Source organism: Octopus sinensis, linkage group LG4 (assembly GCF_006345805.1).
Source record: "Octopus sinensis linkage group LG4, ASM634580v1, whole genome shotgun sequence".
Taxonomy (NCBI): Eukaryota; Metazoa; Mollusca; class Cephalopoda; order Octopoda; family Octopodidae; genus Octopus; species Octopus sinensis.
Window position 1 is genome coordinate 27149651 of NC_043000.1, and position 25000 is coordinate 27174650.

The window sequence follows — 25000 nt, forward strand, 5'->3', positions numbered from 1 at the left end:
AGTCAAAAATTAAGGTTAAAATCACTTCTTAGACTGAAATAACACAAGGTATTCAAAGGCAGGTCATCCTTTTTTATCGTTTAGTTTAGAAGGAAAACTGTACATAGGTGCGGGAGTGTATGTGTGGTAAGTAGCTTGCTTACAAAGCACAAGGTTCCGGGTTCAGTCCCACTGCTTTGCAACTTGGGCAAGTGTCTTCTACTATAGCCTCGGGCCGACGAAAGCCTTGTGAGTGGATTTGGTAGAGGTAAACTGAAAGACACCCGTCCTATATATGTGTATGTGTGTGTGTGTGTGTGTGTGTGTCTGCGTGTATAGGCTTGTGTTCTGTGTTTGTCCCTCCACCATCGCTTGGCAATCGATGTTAGTGTGTTTACGTCCCCGTAACGTAGCGGTTCGGCAAAAGAGACTGATAGAATAAGTACTAGGCGCACAAAGAATAAGTCCTGGAGTCGATTTGTTCGACTAAAAGCAGTGCTCCAGCATGACTGCAGTCAAATGACTGAAACAAGTAGAAGAAAAGAAAGAATATGAACCAGTCAAGCCCTTCGTGGCTGGATGGAGCAAGATATCCTCAATCTACTTACCACACAGCCATCCGCATTGCCTTTCATGTTTACGTGGTCAGTAAAATACCAGTTAAGCAATGGGGGTTGATGTAATCAACTTACACCCTAACCAGGAACGGCTAACCTTGTGCGGAAATTTAAAAACTTATTGTGCTATTTCTAAGGCGGTGAGCTGACAGAACCATTTGCACGCCGTACAAAACGTTTAGCATCATTTCGTCCGTCTTTAAGTTTTGAGCACAAGTTTCGCCGAGGCCGACTTTGCCTTTCATCCGTTCAGCGTCGGTAAATTAAGTATAGGCCTTTTGCTGTAGAAGGAAGGATTATTATTATTATTATTATTATTATTATTATTATTTGGGGTAAAATATGCGAAGCCGAGTATACCCATGATGACTACCCGTCTGATAAGAGTACACCAGGCGCATGCATCACAACCATGTGTGCGTGCCATGGTGATCTCATATCAAGATAAACAGCGCATGACCTTGCAGGTGGGGCCCAGTTAGAATTTCCTTCAGGTCGAGTAGCCCATCCCACTCAAAAGTTCCCTGAATAAGGATTGTTTAAGGATGTTGAACAAACCAACCATGTTTCCAAAGGTGAATTATACAAACCTCTTAGAAATTCCTTTCAACACACGACTATGATGCTCCCCCACTACTTTTGCTTATGATCATAGATGCACATATCGTCAGCCACTAAGGGACATGGTCAACTGCTTAATGTCAAACAATTGACAAGCAAATCGGTGATATTGAGCAGAAAATTTGCTGTAGCGCAACTTTTATACCAAGATAAAACAATGTACATGATAACACTTCCAATCAGTTAAGATCAGAAGCCACGAGAGCCACTGTCTAGTATTGCAATTATCATTATTATTATTATTATTATTATTATTATTATTATTATTATTATTATTATTATTATTATTATTATTATTGTTGTTGTTGTTGTTGTTATTATTATTATTATTATTATTATTATTATTATTATTATTATTATTATTATTATTATTATTTCAAAGTGGCCAGCTGGCAAAATCATTAGTATATCAGACAAAACGTTTAGTCTTTGCTTCCTGGGTTCAAATTCCGTAGAGGTCAGCTCTGCTTTTTATCCTTTAGGGGGTCGATATAATATGTACCAGTTGAGTACTGGTGTCGATATAATCAACTAACCACTTCTCTCAAAATTGTTGAGCTTGTACTTAAACTTAGAAGAAATTATCATAGTACTGGTTTAAGGCAGTAAGCGGGTCGAATAGTGTCGGACAATGTGCTGTATAGTTTTTTTAAAAATTTTTTCTCTGTGAGTTCAAACCATACTAAAGTAAACTCACCTTTCATCCTTCCAGGGCCGATTAAATAGAGTACCAATCATGATTGCATTGACAAATAATTCCTGCTAATATAGCTGGCTTTGTGCCTAAACTAGAATTATTTAATTAAGAATGCGATCTGGCAGAAAAGTATGCTTTGCAGTGCCGGTCCCAATTCTTTGCGTTCCGCGCTCGAATCCTACCTTTATCATTTCTTTTGCATTTCACCCTTTTGGAACGATAAAATTAGTATGAGTAAAGTATTGGCATCAATGTTATCAACTTACACACTCTCCTGGCATTATTGTCCCTGTGCTCAAATCAGAGCAAAGTATTATTGTGTTGCTTTTCATTATATTATTTCCAGATATAATGCAATCCCACCGAAGCGATTGGAAGATCCGTTCCGGTGCTTTCGCTTTGTACTTTAAGCCAAAATCTCACCGAAGACATTTTATATGTTCTCAGGGTTCAAAAGGACACCAAAGCATTTTATTCTCGCACAGTCTTTAGTTAAATATATTCAATGAGAATACTATATACTGAATTTATGGTGAGTGCTCTATCGTGTCAAAGTATTAATACTAATAAAGTATTTATATATTTAATACGAGTGATTATATATATTTTATAATATATTATTATTAATATCAGGAAAACAGTAATAGAAAATTTTTCAGAAAGATATATACTCGTGTAAAATAATTGTTGTATTAAATATATAAATAGTCGAGAAGATAAATACATCAGTCAAGTACTACAATCGAATGAGTCGGCCATCTCTCTGTGCCACCATAAAATGGCCTATTATGCTACAATACAACCCTGATGTTCGCCCAGCCGTGAGTCGCTGATAGTAAATGAAATGTACGTCTGTTTCAATAATCAGCGGTCACGTCAATATTTATTTATTTGTAACACACCATATTACTGCCAATATGCGTATACAAACACGCAGGCAGACATATACACGCGGGCGGGCGCGCGCACACATACACACACACATACACTCACTGTTGAATCACCAAATATTCGTAACCTTTATCTCTGAAAGTGAATCCCGATCAAAAGAAAAGCACAAAAAAGCGACACTTTTGGAGTAAACGTATTTTATCTTGTAATATTTTTAGTAGTTTCACTCATTAGACTTCAGCCGATCCGCTAAATCACGGGAACGTAAACACACTAACACTGGTTGTCAAGCACCTATGAATAAATAATTTGCAGTAGTTCACAAAACCATTGTCTTTTAGGCAAAAAGACCTGGGTTTAACTAGATCGCAAGCAAACATCGGCTCAACCTAGTCACTCAGATTTACTAGAAATGAAACGAAATCTCACTTAAATTTCACCCTCCCATTAAAAAAAAAATACGCTTTACTGATTTATGCTTTTCATTTATTAAAACGGTCGGCTGAAATTAAAGATACAATTCGTTGCCATTTGTACCGAACTGAAAGACCTGGTGGAGATACTACATTGCTGGCTCGTAATATGTGTCCTTGAAGGCGGCAAGCTTACAGAAACGTTAGCACGCCGGGTGAAATGCGTAGCTGTATTTCGTCTGCCGTTACGTTCTGAGTTCAAATTCCGCCGAGGTCGACTTTGCCTTTCATCCTTTCGGAGTCGATAAATTAAGTACCAGTTACGCACTGGGGTCGATATAATCGACTTAATCCGTCTGTCTGTCCTCGTTTGTCTCTTCTGTGCTTAGCCCCCTGTGGGTAGTAAAGAAATAGGTATTTTGTCTGCCTTTACGTTCTGAGTTCAAATTCAGCCGAGGTCGACTGTGCCTGTCATCCTTTCATGATCGATAAATTAAGGACCAGCTGCGCACTGGGGTCGACCTAATCGACTGGCCCTTCCCCTTAAATTTTGGGCGTTGTTCCATCTTAGAATAGGAATGAATATGTGTTGTTGAAGGCGGCGAGCTGGTAGAAACGCTAGCACGTCGGCCGAAATGCGTAGCGGTATTTCGTTTGTTTTTACGTTCTGAGTTCAAATTCCACCAAGGTCGACTGTGCCTTACATCCTTTCGGGGTCAATAAATTCAGTACCAGTTGCATACAAGGGTCGATCTAATCGAATGCGTCCCTCCCTAAGAATTTCGGGCCTTTTGCTTAGAGTCGAAAATTAATATGAGTCGTTGGTGTACGTGAGTTTTATGTAAACGAGATTATTTAAGCATAAAAAAAAGAAAAAAAATTGTCACGAAAGAATATTGAGAATTAAGTATGCAATCTTGTCTTCAGCAAACTGACGTTTAACTTATGAAATCTTCGTTTACTCAGATTTTCCGGGGCCACGGAAATGGCTGAGTTATTATCATTCATTAAACACTCACAATCTTAAAATAAGAAATTAACTTGCTGACAAATTAGTAAATACAAACGAAATAAACATTAAAAAAAAATCTATAAATACATGAATCGAAAATTAGAATTTTTATTACAATGGTCATGTGTACATTAATATTTTTTCAAAATTTACTCGTATTTGAAATTCATGAAATTATCTTGATGATTAACCTTAATTAAGTGGCACCAATATTAGTAGTTGTCAGTGCTTCATGGTATTGGAGAAACATATTTGAATTGCGTACCGGAATTATAATTGTCGTTTTGATGATGATGATGATGATGATGATGATGGTGATGACGACGATGACGACGATGATGAGGATGATGATGACGGTGGTGATGCTGACGATGATGAAGACGCTGCTGCTGATGCTGCTCCTGATGATGATGGTAACGATGATGGTAATTATAATGATGATGCCACTGATGATGAAGATTATGGTGATGATGATGATGATAATAATGGCGATGATGATGATGATGATGATGATGATGATGATGACGACGACGACGACGACGGTGACTACTTCGATAAAAATGATGAAGATGATAAAAAATGATAATGGTAGTGTTGACGATGGTGACAACAATGATGATGTTGAGGACGGTGGCGATGGTGCAGCAGCAGCAGCAGCAGCAGCAGAAGAAGAAGAAGAAGAAGAAGAAGAAGAAGAAGAAGAAGAAGAAGAAGAAGAAGATGATAATGATGCTGTTGATGATGGTGATGATGATGATGATGATGATGATGATGATGATGATGATGATGATTATGATGACGATGATAACGATCACGGTAATCCTAATGATGATTTTCCACTGGTGGTGCTGATGGTGATGACGACGACGACGATGATGATGATGATGATGACTATGACGACGGCGACGATGATAACGATGTTGATGATACTGATAACGAGACTGATGACCGTGAAGGTGATGATAGCGATGTTAGCGATAATGATATGATGACGACGATAATGATGAAGATGATTGCAAATCTAATAGCCACAGTGGTAATAGTAGTGATTATTTCTTTAACGTTATAATGCTAACCAAAGTAAAACTTTTAACTACTTAATGTTTAAGTTTGACAGCTTAATTTAGATAAATCTCATCAAATAAAGACAATTAAATAACAGAGTTTGACAAGAAAGTTGCTTGAATATCGGTGGTCATTTTAGCAGTGGTTTTTAAGCATTACATCTAGGAAGAAGGTCCGTTAAATCTAATTTAATTCGTATAGTGACTTCTGGTCTCTTATTTCTGCAAATATGTATGTGTGTATAGTTGAAGTTTACAGAAAAACAAAAGACGACGTTATGTGTATGATCAACACACGGGTGTATTGGTTTGACGCTCGGGAAAGTGGGAAAGTCTTTTACGTTTCGAGCTTACGCTCTTCAACAGAAAGGAATACGAGAAAATAAAGAGAGAGTAAGAAAATCTTGTAGATTTAGCAACGTACATATATGTGTATTTGTGTTTCTGCGTGAACATGTGGGTGTCCTTGTTTTTGCCATTATCCCTCACATCAGTTTACAACCGGTGTTGGTTTGTTTATTTTCCCCGTAACCTAGCGGTTCTGCAAAAGAGACCAATAGACTAAGTACTACACTTTGAAACAAAATATGTACTGAAATCGATTTGTTCAACTAAAACTCTTCTAGACTGTGCCCCAGCGTGGCTGCAGTAAAACAACTGAAACAAACAACAGAATTTACTTGAAATAACCATTTGGGTCATTGGAAATTTACCCTGATCCACATGTTCATCAGATGGTGTTACTCCTATAACGCGTCTCCTTCATACCGTACAAGAAAATAACTAGAACACAACTGGTAACTATTCATTTATCGGCACTATTTACTGAAATCAAATACTATAGTCTCTAAACAAATAATATACTTGGTTAAGTAAAGCTAATTATGTACAAAGTCTCCCACGTTATCTACGTGTAATTTAAAAAGGCGAACAAAGAAAGCGCGGGTTGTTTGTGCTCGAATGACCTGCTAGAAGGAAAAGCCCGTTTCTCTCCTAAAACACAACCTTCTTTTAACAAGATACATTATGCGAATATGCATGTGTAGGTATGTGCGCATCTGTATTACTTGGTCTAATGTGTAGGAAGTTTCAAAACTCACGGCTCTTACAGGCTTTCTGAGATTGATAAGATTTGCGGCGTTAATGTTCTGTTTGAGGTGCCCAAGGTCAACACCACAGGAAAGAGAGGGGGACGAGATCCATGAAGTCCGATGTAATGGGGCTATAAGATCATATACATAAAGTAGGTTACCCCTACGAGATTTTTATCTTCGATAATGATTGTGCTCAGGTTGCATTGCAAGGCTCGAGTAAGGATGATGGCCAATGAAGAGCAACCGACTTCTCGATGTTAATTTTCAAATAGCTTTTTCGTTGCAACATCATGTCCTCTGGATTATGGGCGACAAATGCACAAACGTCACTAAACAACAAACCACTCACAACAAATACGTGTGTATGGCCGTAGCCTCAAGTATGAGGTGCAACAATTTGAAAAGATTAAGTTCAAATCATGTACGGTTACTAGTTGGTTCATCAAGTGCTCAGTTGCATATAGAACAATTACACAAACGCGAATGTTCAGACACACACACACGTACATACATTCATACAAACAAACACGCACATATATCTCTTCAGTCGAGTGGCATCAATGACAGATAGAGGGCAAGTAATTTGCAGTTAGCACTTTGACCATGATAAAATCGAAATGCATTTATCAATTTTTCAACAACGCAAACATCTCCAGAAGCAACCACACAACCAGCCGCACCACCAATTCCACAACCACCACCACCACCAACCACAACAACACCATTACTAAATCTGCTAGTTGATCATGTAACCTTTTCCTCTCGAGTCATGCTGTGCCAGCCTATGTATAAGGCTGTCGTACACGACTTATGGCGGCCTTCAAGCATCATTTTCGGTGTTACAAACTTTGCTCATGTTACAAATTTGCCTGACGAAAGGGGCGGCGCTTAATCCACTGCATATCTATAAATGCTCATTTTTCTCTCCTGTTCTTATAGCATTTTCCCATCTGCCACAGAATACAATGAAAACTATAAAAGATAGAACAGAGTACCCCGGTTCCATCTCCGTTCAGGTTGGCACCTTTCAGTCATTTTCTAATGTAGTTTATTACGCATTATTTTTGAAAGATATTTCCCATACCATAGAATAGTATTTAGAGGAATCGATAGTTCTTACATTCATTCTTGTCAGCCTCCTTCAAAATAGGAACGATGTTGGCATATTTTCAGGTCTGCAGAATGTCACCAGCTTTGCACATTGTTCCAACATCAACAGCAGAGCCAAACAGTTTTGAATTTGGTTTCTCTATTCAAAGTGACATCTTCGCTGTCATTCTCCACCTAAAAGAGCACTGGTTGTGATCAACACGTTTTCTATACACTAGGTGGAGCACACACACACAAACACACACACACACACACACACACACACACACACACACACACACACACACACACACACACACACACACACACACATATACAAGCATGATTAATATATTCAGTTGTATAACGCATTGCGTTTACAAAAGTTTCTTGATCGATGTGTTCTGATACATTGACCATTTGCTAGAAGAACTCTGCTGAGTGATGACATACTTATCCTTTCATCCCGACACATTTTCGTCCATCAGCTGACCTCTGTTAAGTGGCAGCACCACTCTCTAGAGACCATATGCATTGTTTGGTCCGGCATTTCAGCTATACAATAGTTTGCAAGCTCAATGGCTAAATTTTCCCCATTATTTCTTTTCTATTCTAGGCAGATGGCACGAAAATTTGAGGGAGGAGATCAATCAATTAGATCGATCCCAGTACGAAACTGGTACTTAATTTATCGACCCTAACAGAATGAAAGGCAAAGTTGACATCGGCGGATTTTGAACTCAGAATGTAAAGACAGATGAAATACCTATTTCTTTACTGCCCACAAGCGGCTAAACACAGAGAGGACAAACAAAGGCAGACAAACGGATTAAGTCGATTATATCGACCCCACTGCGTAACTGGTACTTATTTAATCAAATGACTAAAACAAGTAAAAGTGTAAAAGAGTAATAAACTTATGAATACATAAAAAAGAAACAAAGATTCACCTCTCACCAACACCACCACGTCCACCACCACCGCCACTACCACCATAACCGCCACCAGCACAACCGACACCGCAACCACCATCAACATCAAAACCACCACAAAAACCATCACCACCAATACCACCAGAACCTTCAGCACTAACAATACTAAAATCAGGAGCCACAGCCATAACAGCAGCAACTCTAAGACTACTGGGAGAGACACCCCAGCACCAAAAGCAGGACGATTTGCTCACCAAGAACACCGCTACCAGCACCACCAGCGCCACCGCTCCTATTACAAATTACCATCACCCTCACCACCACTACCACAACTGGCACAACCAACATGAAAACATTACGATAATCTCCACTACCGCTGTCACCACGTATACTACGAGCTTCCCTGCGCCCCACGGCCAATATCAGCGCCGGTTACCCAAACCACCACCACCAATAACATCACCTCCAGCATCATTACAATCGCCAGAATCTTCACTGCTATCATCACAATTATCGTCAGTAATATTGGGACCATCGCCTCTAACAACGCCGCCACCACCACCATCACCATAACAACAGCAACAGTAACATCATCAACAACAGCAGCAGCAGCAACAACAAGGTGTCTACCTACGTCGTTATCAAGAACAGTAACAATACGACTATTTTACACGGAATCATCATCACCTCCATTAGAAAATGGCCTCAACAACAACAACAACAACAACATCAAGCAGTAACAGCAACAGCGACGGGGTCGGCGGCGTCGGTGGCGGCGTCGGCAGCAGCAGCAGCAGCGACATCAGTACCGTGGACTGCAATCATTACTAGCAACCTGTTGTTAAAGACAAAACAACGAAAAGAAATACTACAAAATAATACAAGAAACATACGGATGCGTGTGTTTGCATATATGTATATATATATATACATATATATATATATGTGTGTGTGTGTGTGTGAGCGTGATTATATATGTGTATATATATGTATCTATATATATATATATATATATATATATATATATATATATATATATATATATATATGTAATGTAAAAAGATACAAACTGGGACAAGAACGTAAAACATTTAGAAGACGATACAAAACGATATATATATATATATATATATATATATATAGGGAGAGAGAGATACTTATGCATATATACAGATGCATATATATAGATGCATATATATATATATATATATATATATATATATATGAATATATATATATATATATATATATATACATATATATATATACCTATGTACACGTAAAAACATACATACATACATACATACATACATACGTACAACTCTCCACCTATTCATACATCACAACTATATACAAACAGTTACAGAAGCAAATAAATAGGAAATCACGTGCTCCGGCAAATCACTTATAACTGCAAACATGTTTGCTACTCGCTTTGAGAATAAGCGAAATGCGCAGCCTACGATTACATTCATGTTACCTAGCAACTAGATTTGATTAATAAAAAAGGAAAATAAATAAATATATAAATAAAAGAGAACTAAAACAAATAAAAGAAACAACAGCAAATAAAAATCTAAAACTAATGTGAAACAAATGGAAAAGAGAAACTATATATACATATATATATATATATATACGTGTGTGTATGTGTGTGTTTGGTTGTATGTATGTGTAGATATGTGTATATGTATGTATAAAGAGTAAAAATGAAAATAAAAAGACGATTAGCCACGCTCGGAAATAATATAACTAGTTACCATGTTAATTAATGCTTCATCGTCAGTTTACATCTTACTGAGTCATGCAACTTTACGAAATCTAGTGAAAGAACAGAGAGAGAAAGCGTGGACGGCGGAGAATAATTTGACGAAGGTAGAAGGAAGAAGAAGGAAGAAGAAGGAAGATGATGGCGGTGATAATGGCTGCTGTTGTGGTGGTGGTGGTGGCGGCAGCGGTGATTGTTGTAGTGGTGATGGTAGGCCGGTTGTGGTAACGCGGCCGGTCGTAGTTGTGGTAGTTGTGTAAGTGGTATGGTAAAAGCGGTAGTGTTAGTGCTGGTTGTTTTTCAAGTGGTGCGGGTGGTATTTCTGGTGGTGGTGGTGGTACTGGAGTTCTTTATGCTCTTTGTACTGATGATGGTGTTGCTGGGAACGATGGTGCTGTAGTTCATGATGGTGTTGGTGGTGCTGGTGGCTGTGGTGTTAGCAGTTGTAGTAATGATGCTGCTGGCGGTAATGGCGAAGGCGATGGTGGCGGCGATGGTTGTGGTGTTACTAGGGATGTCGATGTTGGCGGGAGCGTGGTTGGAACAAGATGTAGATATAGAAGAAAATGAAGGCGGTGATGATAATGAGAGAGATTGAGCTGAAATAAATACAAAGGAAGTTAGAAAGGAGGATAAAATAAGTATTGAAGGACGAGAATAAAAATGTAAAAGAAAGAGGAGGATGGAAGTTTTAAGCCAGACAATATGTAGAAGGAAAATAACTGAGAGAGACCTGACATTACAGGGAGAATAGGTAGACGCGTAACAAGAGGTGGGAAATGGTGAATAAGAGGGAGGGAAAAGAGGAGTAGTGTGATGTGTTTAATAATATCAATAATAACAATGAAAGAAGGAGGACGGGGAAGAAGGGGAGTGAAGATGAACAAGTAAAAGCAAAAAAAGTAGAAATGGATGAAGCAGACGACAAATATGAAATGAAGAAAAGGGGGAAAAAATTGGAGGAGGATAAAATGGGAAGGAAAAAAAGAATACGTTGATGAAGTCGGAGAAAAGGATGATCAAGAAAGAGAAAGAGACTGTAACTAAGAGGGAAATCCTGGAGGAGAGAAAGAAAAGAATGCAGATATTGTAAAGAAACTAAAGAAAATGGTGACAAAGTGGACGAAAACGAAGAAAAGCGATAGAGGAAGCGGGGAAGATGAAAACTACCTTCATATTGGAGAAAGGTTTTGAAAACAACTATAGTTGCAATTCGCTCGCCAGCTTTTATAAAGCTATGGTGTTGTATACACCTCTATATTTTCTCTTCTACTGTTGTTCCTGCAACAGTGTCTGATTTTCTGAAATTATTGACTGTATATCCTCTCACCTGAGCTATTTCTCTGCATCCTGTTCTTCCTGTTCTCCAGCTCTAACCGGTCATCCACCACTGTACAACACACATACTACAACCAGTACAGAAATATAACATTATAAAAATTATTTCTATTTAAAACCTTATCGTTTATTTTTTTTAAAGTAAATTTCAACATTGCAAATATTTCTCTATCCCAAATGCCAAAATTAATAGAGTATTAACTATATTCATGTTAACTATGTAACTTGGCCCGGAGTATATGTATTACTTAAAGAGTTATGTATCTATGCATGTATGCATGTATGTATGTACGTACGTACGTACGTATGTATGTATGTATGTATGTATGTATGTATGTATGTATGTATGTATGTATGTATGTATGTATGTATGTATGTATGTATGCATGCATGCATGTATGTATGTTATTATTCAGTTTATTTCAAGATCTCTTGCCAATAGAGAAAGAACCGGTTTCTAACCGAGATCCAAGGTGCCTTCAGTGGAATTTCAACATCGAAAACAGTTTATTTTTGTAAGTATGTATGTATGTATGTATGTATGTATGTGTGTATGTATATGTGCATATTTGTATGTTTTGCTTTATGTGTGTATTCTCATGCATATAGTTGCATATCTACACATGCTCATATATATTTAAATGATAAACTTCTGGAAAGTTTTACAGATTTTAACAGTTCCAATGATGTATTAGATCTGTAGTCATCGAATCAGCTTTCTCCTTTCTGGTTTTGAGAGGCTTAATTTCTCAAGAATGGTATTTAGGCAGTGTGTTACATATCTCAGGGTCCCAATAATCTGGATAGAGTTACTGTAGATGTATGCATGAATGCATGTATGTATGCATGTATATATGTATGCGTGTGTGTGTGAGTGGATAGGTATATATGTATGTGTGGATAGATATGTATGTATATAAGTATGCAGGTATATTTGTATGTATGTATATATATATATATTTTATGAAAACACGTGTTTCGGCTAATGAAAGTAAAAATCTCCTGACAGCACAGGAAAAGCACATGCTATTATCAATGAACACATTATCGTATGAAAGGATCCTATATTCTGGGTATGCGGACCTACATATACACCGAGGGGTTGGGTTGAATACTAAGCCTAAAGTATGTACTTCATATATTTCACTTAAGGTCCATATATATAACGCCATTAGCATCCACAAATTGTTAGTCCAGTAAATCCTTTAAACGGTAATTACAAATAGTTGGTAACATTTTGTTGAGATCATTTGTAGAGTAAAACCTTTATGCTTTTCCAATTATTGAACAAAAGCTGTTGGCAAACCGATTATAGCAGCGACTCCATCTAAGAATAACTGAAGAAGGAATATTATTCCGAAATATCATATCAGACTATGGATGACTAAATTACAACAGGTATATAGCCCATTGTCTGTGTCATGGTGCATTGTTGTTCCATTAAAAATTTTTATTCTTTACAAACAATACACAATGCTTCAAGCGAACTACAATACTCTTATAGCAATATCAAAGTTTTAGTATAATCCTGTGGAGTCTATGACGAACAAGGTTTACTATTACTGTCATTACTTGTATGGCATATAAATGACTTATGTCTTTAAATATTTATTACATCCTTCTATCACAAAGGCATCTTTTCTCAATGCTTTACACTTGCAAATTTCATCGTAATAATCGGTGAAAGTAAGACAGGTACCAATCAGCAACTGTGGACACTCTGTAATGCTTTACCCTGACTTAAATTGATTACCACTCAACTGAAGCTAGATATATATTCCCAACATCTTCTATGATGTACCTGATAACGTAGAGGGTAGATCTGTCGGCGATCGTCCAGGTTTTTGCCTCTCCAGCTTACACAACGGCAGACATTCCAATCTCTTGGTGAGAAACCTTGGCAGAACCTTTAACTCTGTGTTTAGAGGAATTGTAGGCTTAAACTTGATAAGCAATTTCCCCAGTTCATATGTTTTAGTAACAGCAAACTTACTCCTCGGCTATTACATCTGGCATCACTTCCGGCTTACTCTTATTTGTTATAGGCAGCTGCGAAGATAGGTGCGCAGAAGTATGGCATGTAGTAATTAAACTTGTAGAGCCAGTTTCGGCGATTTGCATCTTGCGCATGCGCTAATAACCTGTTATATCAGCTTCTTGAATCGGCTTTGCACAAAGCTTGTCCAGAGAAAGGTATCCATCACTTTCTGATCTATTTTCTACTTCCTTTGCAGTGTTTCTAATTTTATAAATTGAATTCTATACTTCCAAGGAATTGAGGGAAAACTATTCTTGGAAAATGTTTTTTTATTTCTTTCTTTTGTATCAGTTTCCTGGCATTTTCAAGAGAGAAAGATAGAAAACCTTTTGTTTCCTTTTCTTTAAATTGTGCCTTTGAACTTCACATTTCATTGGCGCTAGTTTGAGGCACATTATGAATTTCATTCTGTAAGACAGATGCCCCCTTCCGTCAGAATTTTTGGCCTTGTGCTTCAATTTGAAACCATTCAAAATAAGGAGATGCGATCTGGAGGAGATATTTATCAGTGACACTCCACGTAGAGGCTCCTATTCCTCTTTACATGTTTGTTTCTCTTTTCATGACCCTAAGATGCCATGGGGCCGGTTGCTCGGTTTTCAACGGCGACTAAGATCACAATATTTCCCTGAACAGGATACAGGGTTCAAGGTGTGCTTTTTTGTTTTGAGGGAAGGTGACAGGTTGATTATGTCGAAACCAGAACTTAACTGGTAGTATATTCTGTTGAAGTGAAAGTGGGATTAAACCCATAGTTGAGCACCACGAGATTTGAACTCAGCATGTAAAAGCCGGAAAAAATCCAGCTTAACAGTTTGTTCGATGTGCTAACGATTCTGTCAGCTCGATACTTTGCGCTTTATATGAACTTCACGTTATAGTTGTTTAGCTGAGAAGTGAACACTGCGGACACGTACCATGGTCATAATTAAATCAAGACATTAGCGTGAAACACGTGGACGAATTTGACCAGATTCCCACTCTATAACTCGCTTCCGTACACATTCTATCACCATGTAGTATGTTTTCGGAATAATAATTCTTTTATTATACAATAAATACAATAATAATACAATAATAATTCTTTTGCATAATAATTTTCTGAGACCAACTGTTTTGTCTTCAGCAATCCAAGTTGCCCTTCCTTAAAATAGTGTACATAAATGCTTGTACAATTTCAATCAAATACAACACGAAGAAACCTCCTTTTAATATTTGATATATAAATTGCCATCATTGTGCAACATAAATATTTGGAATCGAGTATCTTATCACACCCTGGTTGATCTATAATTAAAACCGTCTCTTCGGAGTTTGGAGTGATTTTAATTCGTAACATGGTCACAACCTCGGATATGTGTCGTTATGGATGTATGATATTTAGCATTGTTGTCAGAAAAAAATTATGGTGAGATGACAGAATCGTTAGCGCGTCAGACACAATGCTTATCCGCGTTTATTTCGGCACTTTAGCTTCTGACTTAAAACCCCACCGAGCTCAAATTTTCCTTCTACCCTTACGGGAATCAATAAAATAAAATACCTTCAAAATACTCGAGTTCATATAATAGGCTAACACCCACCTGATAAAATTATTCGCCTTGTGTCATAATTTGACAGCATTAATCCTAATAAAAGATCACATCTGATACCATAAAGTTTGTTCTGTAAATAATTTTACAATGCCGTCATAACTTGAAAATGGCTAATAGAAAAATATTCAGTGCAGGAGTGGCTGTATGTTAATTAGCATGCTTACCAACCACATGGTTCCGAGTTCAGTCCTACTGCGTGGCACCTTGGACAAGTGTCTTCTACTCTAGCCTTGGGTCGACCAAAGCCTTGTGAGTGGATTTGGTAGACGGAAACTGAAAGAAGCCCGTCGTATATATGTGTATGTATATATATATATATATATATATATGTGTGTGTGTGTGTGTGTGTGTCTGTGTTGTTGTATGTTTGTGTTTGTCCCCCCAATATCACTTGGCAACCGCTGCTGGTGTGTTTACGTCCCCGTATCTTAGCGGTTCAGCAAAAGAGACCGAGAGAATAAGTACTAGGCTTACAAAGAATAAGTCATGGGGTAGATTTGCTTGACTACAGGCGGTGCTCCAGCATGTCCGCAGTTAAATCACTGAAAGAAGTAAAAAAGTAAAAGAATGCAATGTTCTGTACGTGAAACAAATTGTTAGGTTACTGTTAAAATGTTTAATGTTTTAAAGTACTTTATTATTACAATTTTTTGGCTGTCTCATTTGCGTTTCTTAACCAGAAATAAGTCCTCGCCAAAGTAGAAATTATAATTAGCCGCCAGGTACTATTTTTCTCAAATGATTCTCGTCTAAGAGAAGAAGTACAATATATGCTTACTGAGGAGATCTCATGAAACTGAAAAAAGATCCAGCCTTATGACTACACTACCAAATCGAATTTACCTCCATTTAGTGTTATCCCCTCTCACTTTCTTGACCAGAATTTGTCATTGACTTAATCATCTTCTCCCCACCACAGGTGTAATTATAATTAGTTAAAATTTGTCATCGTTTTACTATTTACTACACAAAGTAGGTTATTACCTTCGATATTACCATTTTTATGCCAAATTTCATCCTTGGTTATATTTCCCTCCTCCCTATTCATTCAGTCGTTATTCCTATTTAACATATCTTCCGTATCTTCCGTCTGCTTGTTTATACATTACGTAATTCTACTAATTCTTTTAAATATGCTAATTTCAGATAGTCTATTTTAAATATGCAAGTGGATTGACCAAAATGGGAAGACACTTCGTATACCGATGATTTTTGATAATATATCTGTCCGAAAACCCTTATTGTTTTAGTTTGTACCTATTGACGTAACACAAAATGGGGTTGTTTTCCCATCTCCGAGATGGCAATTTCACCATCCACAAAACTCATTCAAGTAATTGTTATTTCAGTCTGTATGAGTTGGCATGTGCTAGACTATGATAATGCCCTCATTATCTAAGACAATTATCTCGTTCATACTTATAACACCTTTTACTGAACGTATTTCCTGATGTAAGTATAGTTTCTAGTGCATCAAAGCTTCAACACTGCCATCTTTGCGCAAATATTCTCTTTTATAAGGTGGCGAGCTGGTAGAATCGTTAGCACGCCGGGCGAAATGTTTGCGATATTTCGTCTGTCTTTACATTCTGAGTTAAAATTCCACCGAGGTCGACTTTGCCTTTCATCCTTTCGGGGTCGATAAATTAAGTACCAGTTACGCACTGAAGTCGATGTAATCGACTTAATCCGTTTTTCCTCTCTGTGCTTAGCCCCTTGTGGGTAGTAAAGAAATAGGTATTTCGTCTGCCGCTACGTTCTGCGTTCAAATTCCGCCGAGGTCAACTTTGTCTTTTGTTCTTTCGGGGTCGATTAAATAAGTACTAGTTACGCACTGGGGTCGATATAATCGATTTAATCCGTTTTTCTGTCCTTGTTTGTCCTCTCTGTGTTTAGCCCCTTGTGGGTAATAAAGAAACAGGTATTTCGTCTGCTGTTACGTTCTGAGTTCAAATTCCGCCGAGGTCAACTTTGCCTTTCATCCTTTCGGTGTCGATTAAATAAGTACCAGTTACGCACTGGTTCGATATAATCGACTTAATCCGTTTGTTTGTCCTTGTTTGTCCCCTTTGTGTGTAGCCCCTTGTGGGCAGTAAAGAAACAGGTATTTCGTTTGACTTTATGTTCTGAGTTCAAAATTCTGCCGTGGTCGACTTTGCCTTTCTTCGTTTCGGGGTCGATAAATTAAGTACCTGTTGTGTACTGGCACTGGGGTCGATCTAATCGACTGGTATCCCAAACCCCATCAAAAAAATATGTCGGGCCTATAGTCTCTTTTATATAAAACAAGATAGTTATTACTAAAACGTCTCGGTACATCTTCCCATGCATTTACATTCTGCAGTTATAATTTAATTTATTATATGCTTTTGATAAGGCGGCGAGCTGGAAGAAACGTTAGCATGTCCGGCGAAATGCTTAGTGGTATTTCGTCTGCCGCTACGTTCTGAGGTCGACTTTGCCTTTCATCCTTTCGGGGTCGATTAAATAAGTATCAGTTACGCACTGGGGATGATATAATCGACTTAATCCGTTTGTCTGTCCTTGTTTGTCCTCTCTGTATATAGTCCCTCGTGGGTAGTAAAGAAATAGATATTTCGTCTGTCTTTACTCTCTGAGTTCAAATTCTGCCGTGGTCGTCTTTCCCTTTCATCCTTTTGGAAGCAATAAATTAAGTACCAGTTGCGTACTGGAGTCGATCTAATCTGTTGGCATCCTCTCCCAAATTATCAGGCCTTGTGCCCAGAGTAGAGAAGATTATATGCTTTTGTTAGTTTCTAATATTAGAACTTTGTGTTTACACTGAAATAAAAAGAAAAAAATCCTTCAGACTCAGTTTTGAACCCTGTACTTTTCAACCAGAGATAAACATACATTTTCTGTCATATTTGCTTTCTTCACTCATACCATACATGGAATACGTAGGCATTTTTGCTACCATTTTCCATGACATTTTGTAACCTGATTTCTAGTATAGTTTTTAAATTTTTAACCACTTCTGAGGTTATTTCTCCCGTATCTTCACAACTGTCTATTATTTTCAGCCTCTCTTTATAATTGTTCATTCACCTCAAGAGAGAGAGAGCGAGAGAAACAGTTTGTTTTTGTTTTGTTCGTATTTGCAGCAATTCTATTAGTTTTTTCTCTATTCGCTACCAAATATTTTTGTAGTCATACAATAGACATTTCATAACAATTTAGGAGATGCAGAAGGCTACCATTTCTCCTGCATAAATGATAAATACGATGATGTTTTGTTTCTATTTGTTCTAATTCCTGTATTTATTTTTCTTTAACTAATATAATATTAATGATGTTTTTCTATATTAGATTTCCTATCTATAAGGTTAACTTGGTACTTTTTAATAATTTTTTGTACTTTCTGTAATATTGTTTGCAATGTTCTATCATATATAGCGTATAACACAATATCATTCATAAACAAAAGCTACCGATCCCGCTTCCCTACACACCGTTTTCGCGTTAACTGTCGTTTAGCAATGAAGTTGGATAAAATTAATAACACCAGGCAAAAAGAAAGAAAAGACCTTGAGAAGGAGAATCCCTCTGGAATAACCCTCTTCTCATACAGATGGGATTCATTTTCATAAATTCCTCTTTTGTTCCTATGTGTAGAATTCTGTTCCATTCATTTATGATACGGTTGGTTTAACAGTTTATTATTGGTGTTTACATATTCGGGGCTAATGAAAGCAAACTCCACGAGTGGGAGCACTTGACAAAAACTAACAATTCTGTACTCAATATTAGCCATGTTTAGAACATTCTTTCAAATCCATTTCCCCATTATGTCTTTAAATATTTATTACATAATTATTACATCTATAAGTGTCTTTACAACACTCTTTGTGTTCTTCTGGAGATGAAAATCATACAATGCATAAACTGCAATTATTGTTGCAGTTTATGCATTGTCCGCTGTAGTTTTGTGTCTGTACACGTTAGTTCTGCGTCTGTAGATGTTATTAGAATAAGGTGGTTTTCTCTCAGTGAGTCATTTGGGTTTGATTTCTGGCCTTTCAATATATCGTTATATAATTTTACAAGGGCTTTATGCGTGTTTATGAAATATTTCACGTACAGGTTTGGAACTGTGTCATGGTGTCTTCCGGTTCCTCATTGTTCTTATGTATGCTTCTTCGATATTTCTTGGGGTCTTATTGGCCTCACGCTTGTTGAGGTGATGCAGTTGTTTTGAGCATTTATATCCGTGACAACCCGTCCGCTCTCCTCAAATCTACTTTGTGATGGCTATAGTTTAACACCATGTTGAACCTGATAGGGCTGATTCATAACCAAAAGCATTCCAGCCGTGTCATTCTTGTTCTTTTCTTACGCGCAATACCACTTTATCCAAAACCACACCGATTTTTTAAGTGATTACGTGTGATTTGGAATCTAATTCTAACAGAGATGTTTTGTCCACTTTTAAGCTCTGTCATTGTTGTTGCAGCTTTGATTTCTATTTCTGCTATTAACTTGTTCGTAACAAAATCGTTGGATCTTTGATCATCCAAAAAAATCTTGCACACTTTCGCTATGAACTCAACTTCACACAAAACGCTTGTTTCAACCCAAAGCTATCAATATCTTCACCCCAGTTGCCGCTCAATAAAATTGTACCTACAACCTCATAATTGCAAACGTGAAGGTCTAAATCATTCGACCATCGTTTGGTAAAAACGATAGAATTCTGTACAAAATGTCCTACTCTTCATTTTATTTTCACATTCTCAGATCAAACTTCTGTCTTGACAAATTCCATACTAGTAGTAATAAAAAGAAATTTTTAATGTTTTTATATCAGGTCCACTAGATCATTGGGGAAATTTGATTTTCTGCCTTGTCAAAACAAAGAAAATATTTTACCATAATTTGTTTTACGTGCAACAGAAGCAGTATTAATTCAGAAAGCAATCTGCGTATTCTACTTAGAGTTCCATCATTTAAAGACTTCTTAACTTCAAACCGAACGATTTTTATCTGCTTCTGATCGAGTTTTTGTGTTATTTATAATCGTACGTCTGAAGCAGATAACATATTGGGATAACATACCGGTGTTAATTAATCGTTCCATTATGCATCAGCATTTTGTATGAGATATAGGTCGCTACTATATTTTATGATAGATTCGGAAAGGATCGATGGGCCACGCTTTCGCGGTCGGTCCGTATTGGTACTGAAAATCGAGACTGAGCGAGCAGAACCAATCGTGAAGTCAACGTTTTCTACTTGATCTTCGCTCCATTTTGAGCTCATAGCCAGGACTCGACTTAAAATACCCCCACCCCTTTCTCACACACACACACATACACACATAAAAACACACACGCACACACCCTTTCTTTCCCTCTCTCTCCCTGTCTAAATATTCTCATGTATGCAAACATCCCCCAAACAGCGGAATTAGTTGATCTGGCGATCAAATTCGAATTTCAATTAGATTTTATAGTAAATGCTGTCCACTTTAAAACCAGTTCTTTTTTCTATAAAGAAACTCAGAAAATGATCTCTCTTAAGTCTAGCGATAGGTACAAGTCTTTCGAGATAATCTTGATTCGAAAAGGATTAACTTTCACATTTATACATAGGTTCTAGAATAGAAGCATAGACAAAATGGGGTGACTTGATAGTTCAGGATATTCTGCCAATTCAAGGATGTATTCTGTTAAGTCTGAATTAAGAATACTAATGTATTAAATATAGTGGCCTAGTGGATAGAGCAGCGGACTTGCTGTGGAGGGATCGCGGGTTCGAATCTCCAACCGGGCTATATATGTGTTTATGAACGAAAAACCTAAGCTCCACGCGGCTCCGACAGAAGGCGAACTTCTGCTGACTCTTTCGTCACAACTTTCTCGCACTCTTTCCTCCTGTATCTAGCAGCTCACTTATAACGGACCGGCGTCCTGTCCAGGTGGGGAGCCTACACACTAGTGAAACCGGGAAACCGGCCCTTATAAGGCAGGCATGGCTCGAGAAGGAACAAACGACAATAACAAACAGCAACAATGTATCAAATTCAATACAGCGAAATCACATGCTTTTACTCTATTATGTTATAAATAAAGAATATTTTCCCAGGAAATTGATATCAATGATAGAATAATGTATAGAGATATACAAGAAAATTTCATTCCATCGAATACGAATTTTATTGTGACAATTTCGGAAAGACATAAAATGGATATTTATGGATATTTCCGTAATTTATCAAATTTTAAATGCATTATCTGCCAAATTAGAGTAATTGTCTTAAATGTGATTTCTTTTTTGCTGTTTTTTTCCCTTCGTTGTACAAGTAATGTTTTTACAGTTTGATAAAAACATCTACTAATTATTGCGCTATTGTTTCTTCCTATTCAAGCTGGAGTATTTAATGTTATCGCTTTATCTTTTACTTGTTTCTGTCATTGATACGCGACCATGCTGGGGCAACAATTTGAATGGTTTAATCAAACAAGTGCCTCCCACGACCACGACCACCACCATCGCCACCGTCTGTCTGTCTCTGTCTGTCTGTCTGTCTCTCTCTGTCTGTCTCTCTCTCTCGCACACACACACACACACACACAAACACACACACACACACACACACACCACACCACACAGACACGCTCTCATATCGTTTCTTTCTACACATTTCACTAACAAGGCTTTAGTCGACCTGAGGCAATATTTCTTAAAAGCAATTATCTTCAAATCTATGACAAAAGCGTCGTCAATAAGTACACCAATTTTTAACTGTGCTGAACCTCCACCCAACGGTAAAGTGGAAAATTCTTTTTAAAACACGATACAAATCGTTCTCTGCCTGTCCTACGAGTGATCGATATATGCAAACGAAAACAGCATCTCTTTCATATATATTGCACATAAGCAATATATTAACAGTGCAAATTAGCCTTAATTTCAGAAACTGTCCAAAAGATATAGAATGTTTTATACTCAGAAAAAGTATCCCATTTATTAGCAAGATACTAAGGTTGTGGATACTATACGCTACAGCTATAAGCACTAGTCAACCATAAAATACCATTCTTGTTGCGGTGTGATAGAATATCTGCCTCAAGGATTCTGAAAGCTAAGCCAGTGGAGCCCAAAACCTTGGTAAGGCATCATCCCCACTATGCTGGACCACTCAAATGTGAGAGGCTAGTGAGAACTACTTCTTCCGAGAAGTAAAATGATTTTGTGTAGAACCAACATCCTTACGTAGAAACAAATATGATTATAGAAGCATCGATAAAAGTTCAAAACCAACAAGAGCTGTGATAGGAGGGAACCATTTGCTCAGGGAACCATTTGCGAAAAAGCGCAAGCGAGGATAGAAACAACAAGGGAATGTGAATGGAGACTGGGGATCTTTATCATAGTCCAGTCTATTACAACTATCCAGTAACTTTGTCTCTTCCACCCACCTGTCAGGGAGGCCCTGCAAACTGTCCTGGAGGCTGCAATTCTTCTTCCGATTAACTCAGAAACGTCAGGCATTCGTGCATTCAGAATAAAAAGAAAATACGAAAAACTAAGTAATATTTGTAAAGTATTAATTTAAATAATAGAAAAACCATATTATGTTAGACATTCGATTCTCGTGTTTGCACTATTAGGATATATAGACACTGATAATGCCAATTGAAATAATCAATAAATAGTTAATGGGTAAACGGCAACAACATATATATATATATATATTATATATATATATATATATCTATATATATATATATATATATATATAATATATATATATATATATATATAAGTATATATATAATATATATATATATATATGTGAGTTATTTTCTGAGTATGCATTGTCTGGAGACTTTTATTGCAGTTGAAGAAATAGCCATATTTTTGGCTGCTATTTCTGAAAAGTTCGGTGTGTGGTAAAGTGAATTTTTTTACTTTACCATATTTTTATAAATTAATACTTCAAATACACCGTAAATGGTCTTTACATACCGAATACTGCTTGGTCGAATTTATTAACAATTAATTAATTCTACCCCCTTTTTTGATGACAATATAATACTTTTCTCTCCAAGAATTTGAACTGCAGTTTTTACCTCTGTAGAAATGTAATGCTCTATGACTCACGTGGGTGGACAGGGAGAATAATAGATCTCATTCGTATTTTTGGATTCGCTAGTACTGGGTGTCTGGCATGGTTTGTCCGATGTTACAGATATCGGACGGGTATGTTTGATTCTTAGTATTTTCAAATCTAAATAAGAAGAAATCTCTGAGCTGATGAAGGAAAAGTGGCGTTTTACCCACAAATCCAGAAACAGACTGTCCTCGGGTATCGTATATGGATGTGATCTTTCATTGTTTTTCCCTTATACCTATGTGAGTTATTTTCTGAGTATGCATTGTCTGGAGACTTTTATTTGCAGTTGAAGAAATAGCCATATTTTTGGCTGCTATTTCTGAAAAGTTCGGTGTGTGGTAAAGTGAATTTTTTTACTTTACCATATTTTTATAAATTAATACTTCAAATACACCGTAAATGGTCTTTACATACCGAATACTGCTTGGTCGAATTTATTAACAATTAATTAATTCTACCCCCTTTTTTGATGACAATATAATACTTTTCTCTCCAAGAATTTGAACTGCAGTTTTTAACCTCTGTAGAAATGTAATGCTCTATGACTCACGTGGGTGGACAGGAGGAGAATAATAGATCTATTCGTATTTTTGGATTCGCTAGTACTGGGTTCTGGCATGGTTTGTCCGATGTTACAGATATCGGACGGGTATGTTTGATTCTTAGTATTTTCAAATCTAAATAAGAAGAAATCTCTGAGCTGATGAAGGAAAAGTGGCGTTTTACCCACAAATCCAGAAACAGACTGTCTCGGGTATCGTATATGGATGTGATCTTTCATTGTTTTTCCCTTATACCTATGTGAGTTATTCTGAGTATGCATTGTCTGGAGACTTTTATTTGCAGTTGAAGAAATAGCCATATTTTTGGCTGCTATTTCTGAAAAGTTCGGTGTGTGGTAAAGTGAATTTTTTTACTTTACCATATTTTTATAAATTAATACTTTTATATTATATAGATATATATAATATATATATATATATATATATACATATTATATGTATCATATATATATATATATATATATATATATATATAATATAATTATATATATATGAACATATATATATGTATGTATATATATATATATATATATACATACATATATATATATATATATATCTATATATATATATATACACATACATATAATATGTACGTATGTATGTATGTATGTATGTATAAGGAGAGAGAAAAAAGATAGGGAGAGTATGAAAACAAATCGCTTGAAAGTATATTTAATATTGGATTAGAAAGAAATTGCAGAAATAAGTGAAAATATATAACTGGTAACTGGTAGGTATTAAATGGAAACAAAAATTACAAATAAAACAACAAAACAAACAAAAGCAATCAAAGGCAAGCTACTAAGAGCAAAAGTATGGTGGAATATATATTCATTGCAAGACTTTATCCATCAAGGGAATTAACCAATTCCATTCTGTTTAATCGTATAAGTCGAGGACAAACTTTCTAATTTATTGATGCCTGGCACTTAATCAGTTGACCTTTGCATACGCGAGCTTTCCTACTCTAATATTGCACCTTCCAGTAAATTGTGCATAGCGGCTTTGACATTAAACAGATAAACACCCAACACACACGTATTGATGAATGAATGCTTTCTAGCTTTTCTTTCTTTCCCTCTCTGTAAACAAAACCATGCGATTTCAGCAGCAGCTATATAACCACCAACCTAGTAATCCATCGTT

General features: G+C 36.8%; 1 long non-coding RNA gene across 1 annotated transcript in view; it reads right to left on the reverse strand.

Annotated features, from left to right (window-relative positions):
* The window catches only part of LOC118763217, an 87490-nt gene that overhangs the window by 3256 nt on the left and 59234 nt on the right, over nucleotides 1–25000 (reverse strand). Inside the window, exon 2 of the long non-coding RNA XR_004998967.1 lies at nucleotides 11508–11583. This is a non-coding gene — a long non-coding RNA (uncharacterized LOC118763217). The remainder of the gene's footprint in view (nucleotides 1–11507; nucleotides 11584–25000) is intronic.